This window comes from Strongylocentrotus purpuratus, unplaced genomic scaffold, assembly GCF_000002235.5.
Source record: "Strongylocentrotus purpuratus isolate Spur 01 unplaced genomic scaffold, Spur_5.0 spur5_scaffold_18, whole genome shotgun sequence".
Taxonomy (NCBI): Eukaryota; Metazoa; Echinodermata; class Echinoidea; order Camarodonta; family Strongylocentrotidae; genus Strongylocentrotus; species Strongylocentrotus purpuratus.
Genome location: NW_022145603.1, coordinates 29,944,819 through 29,972,786, shown reverse-complemented (window position 1 = coordinate 29,972,786; position 27,968 = coordinate 29,944,819). Strand labels below are relative to the sequence as shown.

Below are 27,968 nucleotides of genomic sequence, written 5' to 3'. Positions count from 1 at the left end.
GTGTGAAATTTTCAATTGTGTGCCCATTTTGGTCTATCTTTGCACTACCCCACACAGGATTATGTGAGTTGAAATCCCCAACTATAAGGAATAGATTGTATTCTAGTTTGTTAATCATCCTGTTCAAAACAATCTCGTTTAATTTTTTGCAAGGGTTATAGAAATTGATTATGGAGATTTTTGATCCAGCAACATGAACTTTAATATGTTGTATTTCGAATTCTTCGTCATTGACAGGATATTCATAGTTGATGGAATCATGTACATAAATGGCACACCCTCCTTTAGATTGATTTTCCCTGTTTCTAATAAAACATGTATATTCAGGGATTTGCAATATTCTATCATCATTGAACCATGTTTCCTGAACACAAATTAAATGGTACTTTACATCTTTATATGAATCTAAGTATTTTATAAGTTCAGGACCGTGATTAAGAAGTCCCTGCGCGTTCCATTGTAATATGGTTAGCGCTGTCATCATCATTACTATGCTATACCAGTACATCTTTAGCGTCATGTTTTACTCTTTGTTTGAGCAGTCTCTCAGCTGCCACTTTCACTAAGGATGAAATCTCCTTCTCGGATTTTCCATCCGTAAAAGTGAGAACAAGTTGCGTAATGAAAGAGATTATTTGCTCATCACTCATTAATGTTACTAGGTTACCTCGAGGGAGGGCTTCTAGTTTTACTTCAGTTTTTCCATCCTTATCTATTAATTTACTGCTCTGTGCGTTTTTTTGCAGCGGGGTGTTCCAGGGCTGGGGATCAAGTTGCGGGGTGGCGTTTTCAGGGCGGATTGCTGTGGATGACCTCACTGGTCGGGGAGGAAGAGGGAGGTTATCTGAGTTGACATCGAGGGAGGGATGTGATTCAGGGAGGTTGGCTTGTGGTTTCTGCTGTGCTTTTTCTTGCTCCGACTGTATTTTTGCAGCTTGTGCGTATGAAAGATTGTTTTTGACTTTTACTATTTGTATCTTTTTGGCTTTCTTAGCTTCAAGACAGCCGTCAAAGGCTGCTGAATGGTTCCCACCACAATTTATACATATCGGTCTTTCTTTTCGGTTACATTCCTCAAATTTGTGGTCTTCCCCGCATCTGACGCATCTCATCTTTGCTTTGCATTGAGCTATGCCGTGGCCGTAGCGTTGGCATTGAAAGCACCTCAAAACGGGGGGAATGTATAGTTTAACCTCAAAATGTTGATAGCACATTGTTATGTTGCTGGGGAGGTTTGTACGGTTGAATGCTATAATAACACTCCTCATTGGGATAAAATTGGGTCTGCTTTCTTCAATTTCAATTGATTTTACATTTGATTTGGACCTTTTCATGATTCTTTTTACATCAATTACTCCTTGGTGTTTCAATTCATTGAGAATTTCGTCATCAGTCATTTCTGTAGGTACTCCATATATGACCCCTCTCACAACTTGCTGCTTTTCTGCAACTTTTACTGGGGTGGTTCCTATGTTACTAATTTGAGATAGTGCTTTTACTTGTTTCTGGTTTTTGCATTTGATAAGGAGACCTTGGGCTGTGGGTTTGATAAATTCCACAGGGTTTGGACAAGCTTCACGGATATTTCTAGCTATAGTAATGGGATTCACATTCTTTAGCGATTTTGATTTATCTATGGGGGTAATTAAGACTTTGAGTTCCGATTGGCGGTTCTGGGTTGTATTTTGGTCTTCTGAGGAAGAGGATTCTGTTCTCATTGAAAGATTTTCAATTGCAATGCTTCCTTCGCGCCTGCGTTTATTTCTCGGTTTTTGCTCCCTACGAGAGTAATTTACAGTTCGAAATTCATCTTCTTCATTGGGTTGTAAAAGAGGTGGCTCTTCGCCCTGGCCGGTGTTTGTCACTCCGGCCATGACCTGGTTGGTTGCCTGAAAAGGGCGGGAAATTCAATTGTGTGCAGTCTACCGTGTAATTAAGGGTGCGGTATGTGTTAGTAGCCCACAAGACTTGCTTACCTTTTGACTCTGATCCTAAGTATAGGCCTGTATGAATCCACTATAGTTTCAATCCAAAGTTCAACAGTATAAAGAAGCAAAACAGTCCCAACTATATCCGGTATTGAGGCAATTTTTAACAATATTGGCAAAATTCTACAAGAAATCTACAAGAAATCTACAAGCTCCTAGAGAGCTTCTGAAAAGCACGTCCGCTCGTCCGCTCGGACTCGGACATAAATCCAGTAGGTAGCTGGGCTAGGCTTCTCTCAAGGCACAAGATTTTGTTGATAAAGTGTCAAATTAGGGTCTGTGCTTGCAGACTACATCGTACTAGTGCACGTTGACGCTCGATCCCGATCAGCTGTATCGTATCGTCATTCGGCGATTATGCATGATGATGTAAACTTGGCCGCTTCCACCACGTTGAAAACACCACCATTCGATGACGCTTACTCCAAAAATTTCGGTTATGTGTATACAAAACAGGCAGCAGAAACGATAAAGGAACAGCATGAATTGGATAAAAACACTGCGCTTTGTTTCCCTGAAAACGTTCATACAGTAAGTAAGTAAGAGCTGTATGCCCGTAAAATGAATTCGTATTCTGTTCTTGCCATTGTCTGATTGTCGCCGCCAGGGGTTTAGGCGGGTTGCCCTCTCAGACTCCCGTTATCTTTCCGACGCGTATACTTCGTGGATGATGATGCTGCTGATTTCGATGATGATAATGATGTTGATGATGATGATGTTCATCATGTTGATGATAATAATGATGATTGGTGATGATGTTGATGATGATTGGTTATAATGGTGATGATTGATGATGATGATTGATGATAATGATGATTAATTGTTGATGATGATTGATGATGATGCTAATAATGATGATGATTGATGATGATGTTCATCATGTTGATGATAATGATGATGATTGGTGGTGATGTTGGTGATGATGGTGATGATTGATGATGATGGTGATGATGAATGATGGTGATGATTGATGATGATGATGTTGATGTTGATGTTGATGTTGATGTTGATGAAGATGGTGATGATGTTGATGGTGATGATTGATGATGATTGGTGATGATGTTCATTATGTTGATGATAATGATGATGATTGGTGATGATGTTGGTGATGATATGGTGATGATTGATGATGATGGTGATGATGAATGATGGTGATGATTGATGATGATGATGTTGATGATGATGATGTTGATGTGGATGATGATGTTGATGTTGATGTTGATGATGGTGATGATTGATGATGTTGATGGTGATGATTGTTGATGATGTTCATCATGTTGATGATAATGATGATGATTGGTGATGATGTTGGTGATGATGGTGATGATTGATGATGATGGTGATGATGAATAATGGTGATGATTGATGATGATGATGTTGATGTTGATGATGATGTTGATGATGATGTTGATGTTGATGTTGATGATGTTGATATTGATGATGATGTTGATATTGATGTTGATGTTGATGATGATGGTGATGTTGATGATGATGTTGATGTTGACGTTGATGATGATGGTGATGATTGATGATGTTGATGGTGATGATTGATGATGATGGCGATGATGAATGATGGTGATGATTGATGATGATGATGAATGATGATGATGATGATGTTGATGATGTTGATGTTGATGATGATGATGAATGATGTTGATGATGGTGATGATTGATGATGTTGATGGTGATGATTGATGATGATGATGGTGATGATTGATGATGATGATGGTGATGATTGCCCGGGGGGGGGGGGGGGGGGGTACTCAGATTATAGTCGGACGGGGGTGTGCGGCTGAGACCTCCGAACCCATACCCACATCCAAGGGTCCTTTTGCTGAAATAGGTACCCATGTCTAAGGATTTTTTGTCAAAAATGGACCCATGTCTAAGGATTTCAAACTTCAAATATTACATTTTTTAAGCTGTAATAATACACTCCAGCAAAGCATATGGAGAGTCAACGCTAATGCATATTGACCTCTAGCACTGCAATACGCGTTAATAGGCAGCATTTAAATACATGAATAGTCAATACACTCATAACACAGAGATGCACACATTCATGCCGATGCGGCTGATCGGCAAGTTCGACAGTGGACTCACAATTTGATTTTTTGAATTATTCTTTCTAACATTGGAAAGTTAAAAAATGTATATTACTGCTATTTAGATCTTATTGATTGTCACTAAAGTATTGATTTTTAGTGAAATTGGTTGAGTTTTACACAGTGGTGTTTGAAATGTTGAGAATCAATACTAATAGCACAGCTTTTAATACACAGCCAGGATAGTAATGCACCTATGTGTGTAATAATACAATGGCCAATAATTTTGCAGTTTCTCGATAAAGTTCTTTATTAGTAAACTGTACCATACTACATGTAGTTTACAAGTAGTTTACACACATAAAGATGAAAACACCATGCAACATAATAATACTGTGCTAGCACCTCTAGCATCTGTTTTAATTGAAGGACTTTTCCTGTTAACGTACCCGTACACGAGCTCTCAAGCATTGGCTATATAGCTCCCTGCTTGAGCCCCGCTGCTGCCCGGCTGCTGGGCAGAGGGTACGCAGGGTATAGCTGCCGATCATTCAGCGTGCGAAGCGCTACAAGTTTCCGGGGGTACGACCCCTATACGGGCGGATACCCTACCTAGCGCGCATTATGCCATATGAGTACCCGGTATAGAGCCCATGGGGTCCTGATATATGTGGTACCCCGGGATCTAGTTGAGTTTACGAGCTACGTACGTACACCCATTGACTTAGAGGTCAGTGCGTACACCTCGTACACTGGAAATGCAATCACCGAATTCGAAGGGTCCATTTATTTAGAGATGGGAGAGATTTAGGCATTTTCAATGTAGGAGCCAATCCCAAAATCCAGGAGAAAATGAGGGAGAAAAGAGGGGAAAGGAATAAATGAAAAAAGGGACCCATGTCTAAGGATTTTTCTTAATTAAAAGGGGACCCATGTCTAAGGATCTTTCCTGAAAAAGTCACCCTTCCGAGCGGCACATTTCCCGTATACGTGAGTACCCCCCCCCCCCCCCCCCCCCCCCCGGGATGATTGATGATGGTGATGATTGATGATGTTGATGGTGATGATTGATGATGATGTTGATGATGAATGATGATGATGTTGATGTTGATGTTGATGATGATGGCGATGATGAATGATGATGATGTTGATGTTGATGATGATGATGATGATGATGATGAATGATGTTGATGATGGTGATGATGATGTTGATGATGTTGATGGTGATGATTGATGATGATGTTGATGATGAATGATGATGATGTTGATGTTGATGTTGATGATGATGGCGATGATGAATGATGAATGATGTTGATGATTGATGATGATGATGTTGATGTTAATGATGATGTTGATGATGTTGATGATTGATGATGATGATGAATGATGTTGATGATGGTGATGATTGATGATGATGATGGTTATGATGAATGATGTTGATGATGATTGATGATGATGTTGATAATGAATGATGATGATGTTGATGATGTTCATCATTATGATGATGATTGATGGTGATGTTGATGTTGATGTTGATGATGATGGTGATGATTGATGATGATGGTGATGATGAATGATGTTGATGATTGATGATGATGATGAATGATGATGAGGTTGATGATGTTGATGATGTTGATGTTGATGATGATGGTGATGATAATGATGCTGCATGATGATGGTGATGATGATTAAATTGTTTGATGATGATGGTGATATATGACCAGGAATTGAGATGGTGATGATGATCAGGATAGTGATGATGGTGATGGTGATCATGATTATGGTGGTTGTGTTGATGATGATAATGATGAAGGAAATTTTCAAGCTACGATGCTCACTCAAGTACTTCAAAATACAATAGATTTTGGGGTCTTGGTGTTTTGTCCATGGACAAGCTTGATTCATCTGAAGATCAATGGTTCTCTTTACAGCTATCGATAGATGCAAGCATATAATCTTATGGGAGGAAGCACAACCTAGCCACGGTGGAAAGATTAAGTATGATGGCATATCATTCATCCACCTCAACAAGAACATGTATGAGTGTGAATATGCCAAAGATCACAAGTTGAAATCCAAGGTGAAAGCTAAGGAAGCAAGAGCTGAAAAGAGGGTAAGTATATCCAACTTTATTGTAGCATTCAAGATACTGTGGCGTAACAGGGCTCTGCTGGGGTAGCGTTCTGCCTTGTGCAGTCTCTCAAAACCTGGTCCACGCTCTTGACAATCATTCATCAACGATCTCTCAGTGGGCTCTCACAAAAGTATATCGTGTAAGAACAACGTGGACTAGTTTTGAAGCTTCCCTGTCAACGGGGTCAACCTCGTCTTCCTCTCCTAAAGCTGACATGTGCAAGTTGGCTAGGAGCGTCCTGCTCAACCTTCGTGCTGACTTACATTCGCTTCTAACTAGGTGTCTGTAGGGCTGAAGAGATGCCACTTCGTAGGGTTCAACCTGTCCACATGAACTACCTTCAACTGTCGTACACTTGAGCAGATGTCTGCATCCGTTCCTACCCAATAGAATCTTAAGCGAACCTTATCTCTGGTCTTGTTCATGCCAAGGTATCCACTAGACTTGCCACCATGCAATTCCTTCACAACGACCTCTCGAAGCTTAGCTGATAAGACAACATTCAGTTACCCTATGTCCTTGGTCACATTCCCATTTCCTGTAGAGAACGCTTTGCTTCATTTCCAGTTGGGCTCACTTCCTTCAAGGGCTTCTCCACACTGGACTTTGAAGCCATTGCTGACCAATCCGGCCGGTCCGCAGACCGCTGCTTTGCTTCCAGGATCCAGGTCGTACTTGACAGGATCTTGCGCCTGGTCTTGGCTCATCTGCTCATTCCTGATGCTGGGTTCTATCGGAACTGTCCTTGACTGATCTGTAATTTGTAGTAAATGGTCTTACAGAAGGTGCTCCACTTAGAGACTCTGTGTCTTTCCTGAGTCTGTGTTCTTGTCCAGCCTTCTCAAGTGCTCCTGAGTCGGCCGAGTCCCGTTTCCCCAAGGCTTCTGACTATAGGTGCTATCTCTTCCTTCACTGGCGCCAATAGGCACTATTTCTTCCTTCGCCGGCGCCTATAGCATTACGTCTGACCCTCGTAGCTCGCAAACCCGAGTAAATGGCCATAAAGTCAGGTATTGAAACACCCCCTTCTTTGCTTGCTGCAGAGGAGGCCTAACCACTGATCAACTTGTTTTCCAAACATAGTTCGCGCTACTTTCCGTCTCTCTCTCTCTCTCTCTCTCCGACTCTGTTTCTTTCAGGCTGCCTCCTTCAGTCTCTCTCCCCTCTCCTTTCTATCTATCTCTCCCTTCCCTAGTTTTCTGTCTCTCCCACCTCTCTCTCCTCATGTTTATTTATGTCTGTCTCTCGATCCATTCCCCGGGTGTCCGTGTCTCTCTCTCTCTCTCTCTCCCCCTCTCTCCAAAATTTTAATTCTCTCTTCTCTCTTCTCTCTCTCTCTCTCTCTCTGGTTGGCGGCCGCTTTTCTTCTTCTTCTTCTTCGATCTTCTGTTTCTTCTTCTTCTTCTTCTTCGATCTTCTGTAATTTCTTCTTCTTAATTCTTCTTCTTCTTCTTCTTCTTCTTCTTCTTCTTCTTCTTCTTCGATCTTCTGTTTCTTCTTCTTCTTCTTCTTCTTCTTCTTCTTCTTCATCTCAGTCTATAGTGGCCTAGTCTTTTTCTCCAAGTCGAAGCGACAGTCCTCGGGTTTTTCCTGGTTGAAAAACCCCATTCATAAATTACGAGTCCTCAAACTCGGGTTTTGAAACACCCCCTTCACCCGCGCATTGATGATAACAAGAAAGTTCTCTTTACACTGCACTATTTAACGATTTTCTGTCTTGTGTCAGAAGCTTGTTATATCTTAATTGATATTAACATGTACTTTTATTATCAGTGAATACTCATGCAACGGAATGCAGCTTCTTAATGAGGACTAATTTCTGCACGGATTTTTATTAGGGGGACACTTCGTCCGCAGATGTGGACAACTCAGTGCAGTCCTGAGGTCAGTGGTGCAGTCACGTTAGGGTTAGTACCATTGACCTAGAGGTCAGTGGTTACTATGGGGTTACTATGGCGATCTGTCAATCTCTCTTCTCCCTTCCAGCAACGATCACTGGCAAAACCACATTGTTGACCTGGGGATCAGTGGTTCTTGGCAGCCTCCCAATACCTCCATCTAAGCAAGAAGCAAGGGGGTATTTCAATTTTGCTACGAGGACTTTACGTCATGGGCGCTATACCTACTACGTAGAGGCGCTATCTCTTCCTTCCAGGTGCCAATCTCCTTTAGTGCGTATGCACGTAGGCGCTGTTGGTGGAGTACGTTCCGAGCTCAGTGCTACAACCATGTTGCTTCAATCCCACCGCCGCCACCAGTGTGGCGTAACCGGGCTCTGCCGGAGTAGCTTTCTGCCTTGTGCAGTCTCTCAAAACCTTGTCCACGCTCTCGACAATCATTCATCAAAGATCTCTTATCAGTGGGCTCTCACAAAAGTATATCGTGTAAGAAAAACGTGGACAAGCTCTCAATCACTTACTCCTGCAACCACTAAATGTATGACAGGAACTCAAGAAACAACACTTGCACAGTATCTGCAGTTCAAGTAACTTAATCTCGTTCTTTGTAACGTACCTGTCGCAACGACAGCTCAACGCTGACTGACCGACATATCACGATGTACATGTATGTATTTTATAATTAACTATAACGCCCTCTACGTCTTACTGAATACTGGACCGATTATGTTACAATACTAATTATGATATAGTTGTTCTGTTTGAGTTGTTTCAAAATGGATACAAAATTCATCTATGTTAATTGCCAATAGATGTGTAGGAAGTTGTAATGGAGAATGATAACTGTTATTACTAACTAATTGAAAGAGAAGCAGATTCTCTCTTTGGTGTAAAATGATAATTTGTCCAAACAGATAATATCTGTAAAGCTATACAATACTATTATTACAAATGCATGTTTTTTCACCAGTTCCCCTCGTCTTTAATCTGATATTAAACAGTTAAGAGTTTGAAATAACTTGGTGTTCTTCTAATCTAAATCACCCCCTGTTGTTTGTTTTATCAAATGTCATACCTCACTCAATATTTAATTGTTGTGTGCCAAAAGTTAAAATGGTCACTCTATTTTCTTTAAAAGGTAGATTGTGGCCATCAGTATACTGTTGTGATGTCTTGTTATTCATTTTTTTCTTCATTTTTAGATGAGAGAACCAGCTATTGGAAATGCATACAAGCCCAGGAACCTTATATACAAGATACTAAAAAGAAAGATTGCCAGGCAAAGCTAGTCATGAAGGAAATCATGAAATTTCCAAATTTTAAGGTAAGTTATCTTATAAGGGCTTCAAGATGAGTATTCATCTAAATTTAAAAAGGGGTAGAAAATCATGATAAGAAAGCCACTTTTAAGAAGAAATAATAATGGTAAGCATCGTAAACTGAATATGATTTCAGAAGCTTTGCCGACATGCTTGACGATGCCTCCGTGTTTTTACTTCTTTCATTTGCTGTTTTTGTGTGCTTTTTTGCTGAATTAGGTTCGCTAAATCGCTTTTTTTTTTGGCCGGGGCCTTGGTCGGTTTCTTTCTATTTCTCTTTAACATACTTTTTCAAAAAATTGGGGGGGGGGGGGTAGGCTTCAGCCCTGCCATAGGGGGGCCCTGTACATTGTGTAATGGCCGGCATGATGATTTGACAGATGGACCTGAAGCTAACTGAGTCCTGACATACTTTTGAACGTTGTAACTTGTACGCCCTAGTGTACAGCGATCATCAACCGTTGTTTAAATCATATACATGTAGGCCTAATTAAAATACGAATTAGGGCTAGTCCTGACCTAAATCATATACATGTTGGCTTAATTAAAATACGAATTAGGGCTAGTCCTGACCTAAATCATATACATGTAGGCCTAATTAGAATATGAGTTAGGGCTAGTCCTGACCTGAAAATGACCAAAAACTTGGAGCACGGCTAACTGGACCGGGTCCTTGGCCTATATACGGATAAGTGAGTGCCCCGGGTCCACTTCTAACTCGTTTTTTTTAGCCCTTCTCTCCTCCCTTTTCCTTTCCTATCCTTTCCTTTTTTTAAAGAGGGGGGGGGGGGCGGGGTCCAGGGCCTGTTGGCCCCCCGTGTAAATGAGCCTGTCATACACAGTTCCAACATAAACCATATGCCACATACATGTATGATTCAGCAACTACAGCCAAGAACGAGTCCCGAGAGAGAGAAGCGACCAGGGGCCACCGCAGAGTCAGAGGGGGAGGGTTTGGGCGGGGGTATCCCTCTCACACGGTAGGGCAGATTTTGCATTTATTTACTTATAATGGTGCAATTTGGTGCATGTCCTGCCATACCTGCGAAGGAAATAAAGAATCTGAGTTAACATGTCATGATTTAAAAAAACAAAGAAAAAATGGCTATGCTCTCATCAGATTTTTACAGTTCAAACATAATCAAATAATATTTACACAAACATGACACAAATCTGCCCCTAAAATGCCATACTTTGATAACAAAAGAAGCAAAACAGAAGCCCCTTGACTAAATTGCAGGGGTGGGTTAGTCTGACATATATCAGAACACTGCTGAAATCACGCTTATGGTGCAGTGGCTGGCGGCTAGAGCGCTGTTTTGTTGATATGCTAGGCGTGGCGGCCGTGGCACGCATGGTATTGCAAACGCTCACAGAATTACCCTGGGTAACCGTAATGCATTTCACGCTCTGTTTTATATCCATAACATAGAAAACAATACTCAACTTGATGGAAGTGCTTATAAATGAATATAAAATAAATTAAAACCTCTATTATTTTAATTGTTATCATTTGTAGGCCTGGGTGTGAGATTATTAGCTCTAATTCAACCACAAAAATGACCTTTTTAAAAACTTTTTTGGTTAAAATTCTTTTTTTTAGGAGGGGGGTTCGCGTGAACCCTGCGAACCCCTAGTTTGTACAGCCATGATGATGGAGGTACATGTTGCAGGCTGGACTTTGACTAGCAGATCAGAGGTCAATGGAAGACTATCGTTACCCCCGTCTTCATCGTGTAGTGCTTCATCAGAAGAGCCTGGGCATTAGATCACACTTCTGTAGGTAGGTAGGTATCTGTTAAAGAAAGGAGTGGCATGGATCTAGAACATGGGTGAAACGACAGTAAAGATGGGGTCTTTTTCCCCAATGTACTGAAAAGATACTGCGCTGTAATAAAACTGAGAAAGCTGATATTTTCTTTTCTGTTTGGTACACACTTAAAAAGAACATATATACAACAATGATATGACACCAACAATAATAGTACAGATGTGGTGTTTTAATACTGAGTTACACAATTCACACAAGCAATGCTTGTTTACTAACACAGTGTTCTAAAATGAGTAAGCAAAATTATACTTTCCAAAGAGCTGTCAATATTCCTTTCATCACAGCACTACTCATATACAGACCACCTGAGGGAAACAAGAAAGGTGGTCTTTACAGACAGGCGGTCTTCATGTACAGGTTCCTTTAGTACATGTTTCAATGAGAAACCATTTTCAAACAAAAAACAAAACAAAAAATGTGGTCTTTGTAGACAGGTGTTCGCTAAACCAGGTTTGACTGCAGTAGGCTAAGGATGGAGTCCCTGTTTAATAGGAGGCCTGAAGACTAGATGGGAAAGTGGATGGTAACTAATGAAATGACAAGAACATTGAGGATGGGATCTATCTACCATGGTAGAAAAGCAAGATGGATAGTAACCAATGGTAACCAATGATGTGATACAAGTAGAGATGGGGTCCCTCTTCCATGGTAGGAAATCGGACTTAGAAATAGATGATTACCAAAAGTATCTACCTTCTGTGTTGCTTGATCTGGTAGAAAGGCACCTGCTGAAAGAAACGCCTACAACTTGAAAAAGCTTCTGTAACAATGTTATTCCATAATCTCTCTCCCTCACTCTTGCTCTCGATCTCCCTCTCTCTCTCACTCTCACGGGAAATAGACCAGACTTCCTTCAAGTTGTTCATTCACCAGCTTGTTACTAACAGATGATCTCTTCTCCTTCTTTATAGCCAAAGTTGAGTTCCGGGGAGAGGTGAAAAATAATTTGTGAGCATTATCATTGTTATCGTGCAAGTGTGGAAGAACATGAGAAGAAAAAAGATTCCCTGAAAAGCGTGGTTCTTCAAATGCCTCCATATTCTAAATATGACATGTAACAGCGTAAAAATCGGGACAGATTTATATTACACATGTTCATGTAGTCCCATATACATCTTTCTGTGTACAGTGCTTGGAACTTTACCAAGACTGGGTCAAATTTCTTATCATTTTGATTTTTCCAGAACCTAGCTTGCAGTACACACCAACACTTATATTCAAGATGATCAACCTTTTCTGATCGATTCCACACCGTTTCTTTCACAATGCATGACCAGAACTCAACTTTCTCTTTAATACAGAGCGGCTCATTTCACCACCAAACAACTGACAAGACAACAATGACCCGAAAAAAGAAGAGCGCCAGCCGACTTATCCCAGCTAGTTCAGCTCATCTCACAAGCAGTCATCTAGCACTGTGAAGACAGCACTGAGATAGTTCTCACCACCTGATGCAGAAAAGGCACATTGACCAAAGCAGACCAAAGCAAACATGACAGATAGCAGAGAAAGAGAAGCAAGGTTAGAAAATCAAATCAAATCTTACATAGCAAACCAAACCAAAATCAGAATAAAGGAAATATTTGGTTTGTTTTTCATTTAGTATACACTGCATTTTATTTTACTTTTTTTCTTTCATTTTCACATTTCAAGTAGAATTGTATTCTATATTTATTTTGCCTTTGCACATTTTTACATATAACATAATTGCATTTTTATTTCATTTTCATGTTTGCAAATTTAACGTAGTTATTGCTTATTTAGTAGTGTTTGATGACAGTGTAAAGCGCTTCAAAGTGTAACATTATTTTCCACCTAAAAAGGTCATGACAGTTTTCTATCATATTGCACATTTTTTTTAAATATTGCATTTTGGTAACTTTTAAAGTACATGTACTTGAAGATATGAAGTTTGAACAGTTAACCCCCATGTTCCGACAGTGATAAAGCTTTAATATTGTCTATATGAGCCTGGAAAATAGCATGATCATAATTTTCAGAGATCATGATGATTTTTATTAACTAAGTGCAGGTTCCTGGTACCATAGCATCGATCGCTCTAGGGCTGGCACAGTCTCATATGTTTACAGGATTGTGTGAATACTCCTGATAGGCCTATATTCAAAGGCATTCAACTTCTTGTATTCTTTCGCTCATATCTGCTAAAGAATATTGCTCTTAGTAGATCAGTCTAGGTGTGAAACCGTTGAGTGTGAGGATAGACCGTTATGGCCTATAATAGTTGGTAGTCTCAATTCAGCTATGTAGTGTTGCTTATATACACCACATAATGAGACCCATATCTTCTAATGTATCTGCTGTGTAGTGGGGCTCATTATACTACGGAGTAGTACTTATATCCACCACGTATAGTGGTATGGTACCCTGTTGCTACGGAGTGGTGCATATATCCGCCACGTAGTAGGTACCATATCCCCTTGAAAGTTGTCTTTATGTCCACCACTCAGAAGGACCCTTTGAGTGCCAATACGTCTCTGGCTGTAGCTGTTGTTGATGATGTTGCTATCAGCATCAAAGGATGTCAGCATTTGAGGTCTAGGATTCATACATAGTCCTCTGACTTATCTGCAAGGACAGAACTTATGTTCTTTGAAGAAAAATTTAGACATCATACGGACTGTACAGCTGAGATTGATGCAAGCCTTAGGTACCAGGATATGTGATGTTTGAGCTATAGAAATAGGCAGTTGAAATTCTCAACCTTGTGATTAAATGTCAAGTGAATCTGCCTAGCATATAGTGCCCGCATGCTAGTGTTCAATCTGTGAAAGAGTAAGTCTGATTACATTTTTGACACATGCAGTCTTTTCCAAGCATCTTTTCCGGCTAATAAAGGCCTATTTTACCTTGGAATATAGGGCTGTCACTGTTCTATCATTACTCCATGTTACATGTTCGATACGTCAGTCACTCTGACAACAGAGCATTTAGATATCAATTACAAATTTCACTACCCATACAGCCAAGAATCTGTGAGTTGAAGTCAGTTTGGCATGGTGACTGATGTTTAACATTTGAGCACAGCTTTTGTACATTTCCATTTCCATTAATAATATAGTATCATACATTTTGACACGAGACAGCTAGAGACAGTTGTGAAGCTTTTGTACCATTTACATTTACATTAATATTGTACATACTGACATGAGATAGAGACAGTGGTGATCAAAGCACGGGACTAGCCACCAAGGGGCCACTGTCATCATTGGGAGGCACCAGTCTTATCAAGTTGTTGAAATGTGAATTTACAAGGCCAAACAATTTGAGAGAGTATGTGGTAGTTTTTATCTTCTTTTTATTACTATCTTTCCCACCTGTCCCTTTTATTTTTCCCCTTTTTCTCATTTTATCCTTTTCTTTTCATCTTTCAACATTTGATTCGGTGGTATTTGCCCCCCTGACCCCGTATAGCTGCACCACTGCCTGGTGTGTATTATGATACATGTATTAGGCAACATGAAATATGTAATACAGAGAAGCCACTTCATATGCACCTTCATCTTAGCTATTATCGTACAGTATTATGTCAGTTATTTTGGTAATAATAATATTAATTATATACTTATATGGCGCACAAATCTATCAAAGAGGTATCCTTGCTTTACAATTAATGACAAAACAAGCATGAACAATTGATTAGTGCAAAAATTAACAAACCTACAATTTAGGAAAGAGAGAAGCAACAATTGGCAAATAAAGAAATATACAGAAAATATAAAGGATCAAATAACTATCATGGCATTAATGATACACTCTCTTCATCAGCATGGTTTTCAAAAGCTTCTGGCTGATTGAGATGATTTCAAGTTCATGTACAGTACAGTTCAGACTCCAGAATCATAAATGTTGTCATTTATAATATGATAATAGACAGCCCTTAAGGATTATCAAAGATACAATATTCAGGCAACCGTCACCTCATACTCCGTACGCCTATGTACCAGAACCCAAAATTCATTAAACAGTAGCACGTTCTCATAATGCAATCAAATTTAATGCATAAGTCTTTCTTAAATTAGTTGTTGCTAGGTAGGACAAACATTGCTCATTTTACCTAACAACATGTACTGTATGCAGTTTGTATTCTGACTATTGAAATACAATTATTTGTAAGAGGTGAATGAAATAATTATTAATGTCGCATTTCACGAAGACATATATGCATTATATTTGATTACATTACGAAAAATACCCCATGACAAATCAGTGGTGAATATTCACATTTCGAAACATCAGTTACAAGACAATAAGAATTGATTATAAACAAGAGATGAAGAGTTCACAAATGAAGGCCTCTATTCAATTGAATGGGTGCTTCTTTTGTGATTACTATTGCATCCACCTGCTAGTAGCAATTTCTTTCAATAAGGGAGTTTACAGAAAGCACATGGTACAAATGACCCCAAATATCCACAGATATTTTACAAACGGAGAAGTTCCACTTTGAGCATATTAGAATAATAACTGCCAAAGTCCTAGATGTGCTTCATGAATACCTTTTGTTTGCCCTCTTGAAAAGAATACTTCCACCTGCTTGTCATAGAATGTACCGTTGGTGCATAAATGAATAATGTTACATAACTTTCATGAGCACATATCCAGTATTCATCTCGAGTTTTACCTTTTTGGTACAAATGACCTTTATCTGCCCATGCGCAGATTGTATCTGTAAACTCTCTTATAGCCTGGTAAGAATCGAATTTGCATATTGTTGGTATGTAAGACAAGGCGCTGCCTAGCATGAGCTACCACTTGGAATCAATGGAGCAAAGGCATGTAACAAATTCAAGTACATTTGTAACCTGTCCTCATACAACTCATACATTGTATTTCTATAGCGCTTAATACAATGTTTCTAAGCGCTTTACAAAATTGGCAATACTTAGATGATAATACATTCAATATAATATTTACAAACTATAATTAATATATATACTAATCAACCTACAATAAATTCAAAAAACATAAGCACAGATACATCAAGTCAATACATATAAATACAATAGAATACAATTAATTTTAGGCCTAAACATTACAAACTCAAGTTTAAGCGAGTTCGTAAATAGCTCTGGAACGCATGTCCCCAAAATATCCATAGATCTTTGACACGATGGATACTTCCCACGTGTGCATTTTAGAATTATCACTGCCGAAGTGATGGAGGTGCTTCATGAATACCTTTTGTTTGCCTCTGGAGAATAATACTTCCACCTGTGTATCAGATAAATGTACTGTTGGTGCATAAATGAATACTGATGACATAACTTATATGAGCACGATCGAGTATTCGTCTCAATGGTTTTACAATTTGGGTACGAATGACCTTGATCTGCCCATTCGCAAATTCTAATTACGAACTCGCTTATTACATTACATCATACAACCCATTGTTTCAGCAGTAAGGTAGGTCTGACAGCAGGTGCAACACCAGGATTGTCTGAAAGGAGGAGAGCGGTAACAGTTTTTCTTCAACATGACCTCGCTTCAAGGAAAATGAATTCAAGAATTCAGACAATCTGAAACAGGAGGGGTGTTTTTACCCTTAAAATAGCTGGCTATTGTTGTTTTGCTTTGTTTTCTGCTCAATGGGGAGGGGGAGGCAGCAGTCATTTAAGTCCTCACTCCACCTGTCCCCCACCCCCCCTCCCCCAACAAAACAACAACAAAAAATCTACAAAAAAAAATCCAAAAAAAAATCCAAAAAAAAAAAATCACCTAAAAACAAAATAATAATAATAATAATAATAATACATAATAATAATAATAAATAAATTTAAAAAATAATAATAATAATAATAATAATAAATACCAAAAAAAATAAAAAATCACCTATATACCATTAAATATGTGCCTGTATAACAGAATTAACCCTGTAAGTCATGCTAAAGGACAGTGCACCTGGGTATGGGGTTTCAATGCAAATGATTGCTGTCAAAGGAGCAATATAGCTCTGGGGTCGTATTCTTTTTCCTTACAAATCAGAATTCTAGGGAAGAGACACTTATTGTTGGTGCTTGCACAGATATCTGTACATGCACACAGCTAGTTTGCACAAAAATTAACAAATGACTTGTTCTAACTACTTCTTGTAACTATGACACATAAAAGATTACATAGTCTTCAGAATACTACCCATGATTATAACCATTTGGTTATTTTCTTCCATTTAATAGAAATGTTACTTCTCTAACATTGCATCTGTAAGATGTCATAAGTGATGCTTATCATGGCCAACAAATAACGTGTAAAACTCATGTTTTTTTACCCTTTATTGGTCGAAAACATAACTCAAGTGAAAGAGTTGTAGTTTTGGTTATTTTGGTACGTACAATAACCATTTCTTTAGCTTTAGCTATGGGCTTTGGGAAGAACAGGTCATCCATTTAAATTTCAAACTCGCAATGAAGCTTTTCAGTAGCTGGTAACAAATTAAACACACTTTTACAATGTACAATGTAATTAATTGCTATCAAGGAGGAATTGATGCTATGTCCATAAGATTCAGGACTGGCAAATCTGATCATCATATAAAATGTGTTATGATACTCATACACTCTTTTCTTTTATGATTTACATAAACTTATTTATGCAATATATGCATCTCTGTGTAGGAAATAACAATTGATTGTCTGGCCATTATGAACTGAGCATTGCAGGTACCGGTATACAAAAAGAAGACATCTATGTATATTAAAGCTAAAGACCAGTTATGGTCATGGGATTGCATTGTGAAAGAAACATTGTGAAATCGATCAGAAAAGGTTGATCATCTAGCATAGATGTACTGCAAGGTTCTGGAATCATCAAAATGATAAGAAATTTGGCCAAGTCTTCATAAAGTTAGAATCACTGTACACAAAAAGATGTATATGGGACTACACACACGTGCGCGACACGTGCATTTGTATCTCTCAACAGGCAAGAGATACACTAATTTACCATATATATCAATTAGTAGGCGGTTTCCCGTCAATATTTTTATCATCATTTTCTATTCAAAACATATTCTTTCACATTATTGGTAATAAGAGCTTCTATTTCATTTTTTGAAATTGGGGCGTTTCCAATACTGGTCTTTACCTTTAATGTACCTCCTTTCATTTGTAAGCTCTGCAATTTGAATATTCATTATTTACAGATGTGATAGAAATGTACATACAAATATATATGCAAAATAAACCCCTAATATAAGGTTGAGAAGCATGCATAATCTCAGGCAGTTCTTCACAGGCAAGCAATTAGGAGTGAACATGTGTGTTTTCAAGCTCTTTGCAAGTTAGTGCCACGCCTGATCCTAGCTGTATAGAGTACCGAAGTGTGACGTCATATTAGCCAAGTTGTTAAGGTAGCTGGTTTCAAACAATTTTGTGCCAAACAATGGCGTGGTGATCACACCAGCGCCAAACATTGGATTTGCCCTGCTACAGCCATTTGCTTAAATGATGTCGCATTGAACCTCATGCGCAGGCTCTGTTGTTTCTAACCAGTAACCAAGACAATGAGCGAATATGACGTTAGCACTTCGGCACTCAATAGGACACCCTACAGAAGGCTTGAGAAGATCAAGCAGGTCATGTGGAATTCAAGTGTACAATAATAAACTCTTATAAACTCTCTTTTATTCAATGGTTTACATAGTAGAGTTGTATGCTTTAGTATGCATGATTTATATCCACCTGCCCAGCAGGTATACATATCCCTCTGTAGCAAATAACACATGGGTACAGATGATCTAACTGTATGACCCGAGCACAGGAAGTATACAAAATAGGTTTATGTGCATATCGGACATGTCATATGAAATGTAAATGTATAATAATAAACTCTTTTCTTCCTAAAATCACAAAGAATAGGCCTACAGGGTTTCCACCTGCCTTGCAGTATGTAGGCACAGACCATCTGACCAACATGACCCAAGTACAAGAGATATACAACATAGGTTTAGGTACAAATCCAGCATGTCATATAATATGTAATAATAAACTCTTTTCTTTAATGATGTATAAAGTATATAAGGTTTTCACCTGCCCCATTGTAAATGTCTTGGAAATAACACATAGGCACAGGTCATCTAACAAATATGACCCAAGTGTAAAAGGTATGCAGATGGAGATGTAGAATGTCATGTAATATATAAATGTATAGAAAAAAACTATTTTTTTCTTGAATTGTTATACCATATAGGTAGTTTCCCTTGTGTGGGAATCAAATAACACACTGGCACAGAAAACTAAACAAACTGGCCATATAAGGAATACATATAAGGCAGATCAAGCACCTCATGTAACTGAATGGAAAGGGGCATATCCACAATAAAAGAACATTTTTGAGAATTGTAGAACATATTGAAATATATGCAGTGAGTAGCACACAAGTTGCATCCTCAATGGGAGCCTGGTTGGTAAAAATGAAGATTTTAGCCTCCCCTTAGTTCAATACCAACAACAAAATATTATATTCAGTTCAGTATGAAACATGTTGAAAAACGCCTGTTGAAAAACCTTTGTACTCCAAGAAACATGACTTTCAAAGTACAAGTATGTATATATGTATATAAAACCAGGAGCCGAAGCCACTTGATCCTAGGGCTCACAGCCCCTACAGATACAAGCTAGGGTGTCATCCCTAACGGGAGCCTGGCCGGCTTAAAATCTTCATTTTACGTCTCCTCTGAGTTCAACACCAACAAAAAATGATAGAATGTTGGTTATATCATATATTATAATATCATTTTGATTACAACGCAGAACAAAGGTATAATTATGTTTTTATTTGTGGATATGCCCAAATATATAACAAAAAATTCCATTTTCATTCAATTTATAAGCATAGATACAATACAATATATAAATGCAATGTATAAATACAGGAGTAATACAGGAGTTGTGCATAGGCCAAATAAAAAGGAAGAGTAGGTTAATTATCTTTCTCATGTTAACACGGACTTTGAAATTTCTTTGAGAAAAAAATCCCACAAAAATAAATGATAAATACAAATAATGTATGAAAAAAGTAAAAAAGTGAATGCAGTTAAATGACCTGCTATCCCATACTAAAAGCACTTTTTTTTAAACATTTTTTTTATTTTGATCTTTTTTTCTTTTTTTCTTTTTTTCTGTCCATTTCCTCACATGAAATGTTTGTGCGGTTGTTAAGTATTTTATGTATTATCAAGTAATTTCAAAATCCATGGATGAATGCATTCCATTTTTTAATGTCCCTCAGTAAACAATGAGAAAAGAAATGTCACAAAAACAAATATACAAATGCAGTTAAGCATTTTGCAAATATACTGATCTTTACACAGACTTTGGATTTTCTTTGAAAAAATAATCCCACAAAAATATATGATAAATACAAATAATGTATGAAAAAAGTAAAAAAGTAAATGCAGTTAAATGACCTGCTTTCCCAAACTTCAAAGCACTTTTTTTTTACGTTTCTTTTATTTTTATATTTTTTTTTCTTTTTTCTGTCCATTAATTACCACACATGAGATGTATAGTGTGATTTGCTAAGAATTTAATATATCATCAATTGATTTAACAATCTATAAATTAAAGTGTTCCCCTTTTTTTAAATGTCCCATTTATAATAGTATTTTAACAAATGAAAAATAGAAAACCAAACAAACAAAAAGCCTCATAAAACAAACAAATTAATACAGTTGAGCACTTTGCAATTCCCCATCGATACAGCATCTATTTTATTATTTTATTAATTTTGTACTTCAATTTCCTAGTTTTTCTGATTATATCCATTATAACATGATGTTGAAAAAAATCGAAGGAATGCATTCTCTTACAATACTCTTATTCCTAAAGTAGATAATTAACTTGTCTTCCTTTTTATTTGGCCTAAATCCATGGCAAGAGGTTCACTATGATGACAAATACATGCTACCGGCAAGAAAACCAGTATACAAAATTATTTTATAATTGTTATTGTAAAACACATGCTCCAGAGACAATTGTTCAGCAAGCACTATCCAACCTAACTTGGATCAACCTTTGACCCAACAGCAGCTGCTGTCAAGACACTAATTGGAACACTTATTCTAACCTTAACTTTAGACCTAAATCTAACCTTAACTCTAGACCTTACTTTAACCTTAACTCTGACCCTAATTCTGACCCTAATTCTGACCCTAAATCTAAGCTAACCTGACCCTCACCTAACCTAACTTAAAACCAAACCACAACAAAAGCCTTAATCATAGATCTCTGACAGAAAAAGAATGAAACAAATGTCTCTGGAGCAAATGTTAGAAATAACAAACATGTTTTTTTTAAATGGACATAAGACCAGGAGCCAAAGGGCCTCTTGATCCTAGGGCTTATAGCCCCTATGGATACAAGTAAGGGTTGCATTCCTACAAAAGGAAGCCTGGCCGGCTAAAAATGGCGATTTCAGCCTCCCCTGAGTTCAGCGAGAATGGAATGGACATAAGACCAGGAGCCGAAGGGTCTCTTGATCCTATGGCTTATATAGCCCCTATGGATACAAGTAAGGGTTGCATTCCTACAAAAGGAAGCCTGGCCGGCTAAAAATGGCGATTTCAGCCCCCCTGAGTTCAGCGAGAATGGAATGGACATAAGACCAGGAGCCGAAGGGTCTCTTGATCCTATGGCTTATATAGCCCCTATGGATACAAGTTAGGGTTGCATTCCTACAAAATGGAAGCCTGGCCGGCTAAAAATGGCAATTTCAGCCTCCCCTGAGTTCAGCGAGAATGGAATGGACATAAGATCAGGAGCCGAAGGGCCTCTTGATCCTAAAGCTTATAGCCCCTACGGATACAAGAAAGGGTTACATTCCTATAAAAGAAAGCCCGGCCGGCTAAAAATTGCGATTTCAGCCTACCCTGTACAACCAGGGGTACAGCCATTTCTTTGTTTAAAGTTAAACTTTAAAAAATAGTTATTAATACTTATACTTAATCATAATTCAATACCAAACTCATTTTATGATAGTTAATGTTTGTCAATAACTCTCTCTGAGATGGTAGGTGTGTTTGTGTGCGTGTGGGTGTGGGTGTGTAATGATTCTATTTTGTTTTTAATACATATCGTTTACTTTTTTTGTATACAATGTGTTTTCATCTGACATGTACACACAATGTAATAATCTGAAGTGTATACTTTTTGTAGCCCTCATTTTCTTGTTCAAATGTAATTATTTACGAATGTACAGTCTGATGTTTTATTTGATGTTCAAGAATAAAATGATTTTGAATTGAATTTGAGTTGAAAAGAATGAAAAGACACATAGGACCAGGAGCCGAAGCCTCTTGATCCTAGGGCTTAGGGCCCCTACGGATACAAGTTAGGGTTGCATTCCTACAAAAGGAAGCCTGGCCGGCTAAAAATGATGATTTTAGCCTCCCCTGAGTTCAACAAGAATGGAAATACATGTTATAAAACCAAGAGCCAAAGTAACTTTAGTGCATTCTCACAGTCCCTAAAGGAAATCTAGAGTATAACGAAGGTTAAGCCTGGGGTTAAAAGTAAAGATTTTAGCCTCTCTTTGCCTAAACACCATCAGAAAAATATGTATGTTACAAAAGTAACAGAAGCCGAAGCCACTTGATCAAAGGAGGTTGATTATTCATGTTTCATGTGTTAGGAAAATTGTGTCCATTCAAAAGTATCTTTGTTTTAGGAAAATAGTGGTAATCTCCTGTATATGTGATGATGCATTGTTACATCACTGCATATTTACCTGGCATAAAAACTATCCATTCTGAAGTGCATGTGATTTGCACAAGAGTGCCTAACATTAATTAAAGATGGGAGCTCCCTACAATTCCAAAAGTAAATATGTCATTTAATTTGTAATTTAGCACCTAAAAATGGGAAGCTTAAATGCCTTTTGTTTTCGAGGAGATATCAATAGTAAGCGTGTGTTTGGGATGGATTTTGTTTCACAATTTTCCAATTTTAGCATTTCAGTTCTCTAATACATGCTGCAGAACATGAAGGAACCCTATGTAAGAAGCTTAAAAAGTCAAAGGATATTCATTTTGAAATGTTGATGTGCACTGACAACATTCCTCAGAAACAGAAGAGAGGCTAATGAATCTTAGTCACCCCATATAATGGGGTACGAGTATTGAAGAAACTTGGTAATCTTGAGAAATGAAGAACAGGGACTGAATGAATCGTACAGAAAGTGGCGCATAATGGGGCAGCTGATGAGAAATCCTAGCACTGCTGTCAGAACTTTTTGACGTGCCACCAATTTTAAAGGATTATATACAGCCTAACGTTTGTGAGAAGAGTAAAAAGCAATTTTAATTGTTTATTTAGAAACAAACGGTATTCCATAATATTCAATTTTACATTTCATGAATCTCTTTTGAATGCCAAGAAGAAAAAAAAGCCTTTCTTTCTCCAAAATAATTAGATACAATATGACTGAAGCTGTTTAAACCACCAGTGGTACTTTAAAGTTTAGAATTTATTAAGTTATATTCAGTAATGTTAAATTTATCTAAAAATTACACTATAATTAAAACGGTACAATATTATTTTCACTCTATTTATGGATATTAACCTATATTAAACTACACAATTATCAAACTATATTTAAATATAATATATTATTTCAGACTACATTTAACTATATTAAATTATTTTAGACTACATTTAATTATATTAAATTATTTTAGACTACATTTAACTATACTAAACTACATTAAACTAGATTAAACTACATTCAACTATATTGACCGCTGGTGGATTTACTCCAAAGATTCTAATATTTTGGACAAGGAAAAACTTGCATTACTTCTTGAATTCAAAATGGGTTCATGAATATTATGGAATACTATTTTTATCAAAATAAACAGTAAAAATTAGATTGAACTATGATTGAAAAAAATTCTGACAAAGTACAATTTGTTATACAGGTTTGTAAATTTGATATTACGGTATAATGTAAATTTTTGTTATCAGGGCTTAACAATTTCATTTTATTGAGTTGAGATTAACCCAAGCATTAAAGTGTTTCTAATATGCATTTATGGGTATTCAGTATTATGGGCTGTGCATTTTCATCGGACAGCAAGCATACTGCATGATGTACAGGATCCTGCTTGTCTGTAGAAATAGCAATAAAACCAGAGCAAATGGGGAACTGGATTTCATGTACCGGTAGAAATATTTTCAGTGTTCAGTGTGACAGAAAATATGATCAATGATTTCATTGTTGTGATAATCATGGCAGAGTTCTATATCAATTAGAGAGCAAGCACAAATCATTCTACGCAGGATGTAGAAATTTAAATTAAACCAGGGCAAAAATTGTAGTTTTCATGTAGAACTAGTTAAGCAGTACTTGTTCAGTGTGACAGAGACAAAAAATATGATCAATGATCTGATGGAGTCAATTGACAATTGAAAGTATTCTATGTTATTATTAAGTGACAGAAAATATGATCAATAACTGATCAAGTTTATGGACAAGGTTGAGTACGCTATCATATCGTAGATCAGTGCAGTCAAAACTTTTTACAGAGTGAGTAGTGGGACAGGCCAGTCAATATGGATGTAATTAAACTTTTTACAGAGTGAGTAGTGGAACAGGAAATATGTATGTAATTACTCTTTTTACAGAGTGAGTAGTGGGACAGGCCAGTTTTTATGTCGTGTTGAAGACAGAGAGTACTAAAACATCAAAGAATTATTAGAGAAATAAGAGGAATGCTAACAAAAGTTATAAAAAAAGAAAAACCTTGGTGGTATGTTATTTTACTTTGTAATTCATTTGACGAATTATAACTTGGGATAGAAGCAAAGATGTGAGAGCAAATTTATACCAACATCTAGGAAAGGTTTTTAGTAATGTTACCAAAATGCAACGTAAAAAGCTATAGTTAATGCATGTATATCTGTTTTGTGTAATTTGTGCCCAAAGAAACCCAGCAACCTGAATTCTACACTAGATTTGAGGTGGAGGCTTTGCTACAAGTTGACAAGTGGGATCATTTTGTTGTCATGTCTCCATTTAAGATGCCTCTTTGTATAGTACAAAATTGTGCCATCGGGATGCCGTATTGTTCTAGAATAGTGAGCAATGTTTAAGTGATCTTTGATCTTTGATTCCTGGTGAGCATTTTTGTATCTAGTCACTCCCTGTCTCACTATTTGCGAGGTAAAAGTACCTCATCAATGTAAAGAGTTGTGAAAGACATTTTATGTTGGCCTTAATGCCAGATGACTACACCATCTTGACCTGGAGATGTGAAAACTTTGTAAACTACTGGCACCCATTAAGCTAAGTCTACCAGCAGTGATTTCTTTATGGTTACAGAGGATCTTGATGGAGGCAAGAACATAGATGCATAATCCTTCCATTAATATATCTACCAGAAACAGGCAGAATAGAGATTGAGCCTTCCCCCTTAAACATTTCAACTGGAGTTCATAGGATGTAGGGTTTAAGTCTGTCTTTAACTTAAAACTTAAAACCAATGTTTGCTAGGTGCTATATATCGTCGCAGTTATTCCCAGCTACCGATTGGGATTCTGTTTAAGTAAGAACACAGTTTGACTTTGTTTATATTGCAGTCATGCTCTACTGATGATACAGCTGTTTCACCATAACTTTTCAATCTCCAGTTCTAACTCTAGTAGCCACTACTACCATACTGTCCTTTCTTATTTGTTCAGATCAAGAAAAATTGAAATGTTCGTCCTCCCTACTACACACCTCAATGGGCAAGATGTCAGTGAGTAGGCTGAGCTACTTAACCAATGAAAGAGCCACAGAAAGTGTTAATATGCGTATGCTATATAGGATTAAGATTTATATCCGGATTGAGTTATATGGATGCCTATCCCAGGCTGCTTTTAAAAAAACGTGATGCCTCCTGCGGTTCCCCTTAAACATGAGTAGGGGAAAATAAGATTAATTAAGATCATATTTTTTTCTTCTTGAAGACCCATGTATAAATGCCACCAATCCCATTGGTTGAGCTATTAGTTAAGCTTAAATACTTGACTCGCTTAACATAATATTGGAGTCTCAGTAATCAATATCCTAGCTCTTGCAGGATAGATTTTTATTTAGCTGCTTTGTATAAGTAACCCTTACTAGCCCAACCCCCCCCCCATCCCCTCTCACCTCCTGGTTCCACCATCATAATATTAGGAGTCTGATTAGCAATCAGTGGGTCAGCTCTTGGTGGACCCACTGCATCCCAAGATGGATTTGGGGATTGAACCTCATATATCCTAAGATGAATTTGGGATTTACACTCACGCATCCCAATATGGATTGGGGATTGAACTTCATCATGCATGCCAAGATGGATTTGGGGATTTAACCTCATCATGCATGCCAACATAGATTTGGGGATTGAAACTCATGCATCCCAAGATGGATTTGGGGATTGAAACTCATGCATCCCAAGATGGATTTGGGGATTGAAATTCGTGCATCCAAAGATGGATTTTGGGATTGACACTCATGCATCCAAAGATGGATTTGGGGATTGAAACTCAAGCATCCCAAGATGGATTTGGGGATTTACACTCATGCAACCCAAGATGGATTTGGGGATTTACACTCAAGCATCCCAAGAACGATTTGGGGATTGAGACTCATGCATCCTAAGATGGATTTGGGGATTGAAACTCATGCATCCTAAGATGGATTTGGGGATTGAACCTCATGCATGCCAAGATGGATTTTTGGGATTGAACGTCATGTATCCCAAGATGGATTTGGGGATTGAACCTCATGCATCCCAAGATGGATTAGGGGAGTGAACCTCATGCATTCCAAGTTAGATTTGGGGATTGAACCTCATGCATCCCAAGATTGATTTGACGATTGAACCTCATGCACGCCAAGATTGATTTCGGGATTGAACCTCATGCACGCCACGATGGATGTGGGGATTGAACCTCATGCATTCCAAGTTAGATTTGGGGATTGAACCTAATGCATCCCCAGATGGATTTGGGGATTGAACCTAATGTATCCCAAGATGGATTTTGGGATTGAACCTCATGCATCCCAAGATGGATTTGGGGATTGAACCTTATGCGTCCCAAGATGGATTTGGGGATTGAACCTCATGCATGCCAAAATGGATTAGGGGATTGAACCTCATGCATCCTGAGAAGGATTTGGGGATTGAACCTCATGCATCCCAAAGATGGATTTGGGGATTGAACCTCATGCATCCCAAGATGGATTTGGGGATTGAACCTCATGTATCTTAAGATGGATTTGGGGATTGAACCTCATGCACGCCAAGATGGATTTTCGGGATTGAACGTCATGCATCCTAAGATGGATTTGGGGATTGAACCTTATGCTGCCAAGATGGATTTGGGGATTGAACCTCATGCAACCCAAGATGGATTTGGGGAATGAACCTCATGCATCCCAAGATGGATTTGGGGATTGAGATTCATGTAACCTAAGATGGATTTGGGGATTGAAAATCATGCATCCCAAGATGGATTTGGGGATTGAGATTCATGCAACCTAAGATGGATTTGGGGATTGAAACTCCTGTATCCTAAGATGGATTTGGGGATTGAACCTCATGCATCCCAAGATGGATTTAGGGATTGAAACTCAAGCATCCCAAGATGGATTTGGGGATTTACACTCATGCACGCCAAGATGGATTTGGGGATTGAACCTCATGCACGCCAAGATGGATTTGGGGATTGAACCTCATGCAATCCAAGATGGATTTGGGGATTTACACAAA

General features: G+C 38.0%; 1 long non-coding RNA gene across 4 annotated transcripts in view; it reads left to right on the top strand.

The window, feature by feature from the left end:
- Positions 1-2,235: 2,235 nt before the first annotated feature.
- Positions 2,236-27,968, top strand: part of LOC105436494 — a 50,927-nt gene continuing 25,194 nt past the window's right edge. For 2 of the 4 annotated variants that reach the window (XR_004064804.1, XR_004064802.1), the window contains exons 1-5: positions 2,238-2,519; positions 5,965-6,146; positions 9,268-9,389; positions 10,988-11,171; positions 12,517-12,736. This is a non-coding gene — a long non-coding RNA (uncharacterized LOC105436494). Of the gene's footprint in view, positions 2,524-5,964; positions 6,147-9,267; positions 9,390-10,987; positions 11,172-12,516; positions 12,737-27,968 lie in introns of all 4 variants that reach the window. The other 2 variants (XR_004064805.1, XR_004064803.1) reach the window with 2 other exon arrangements.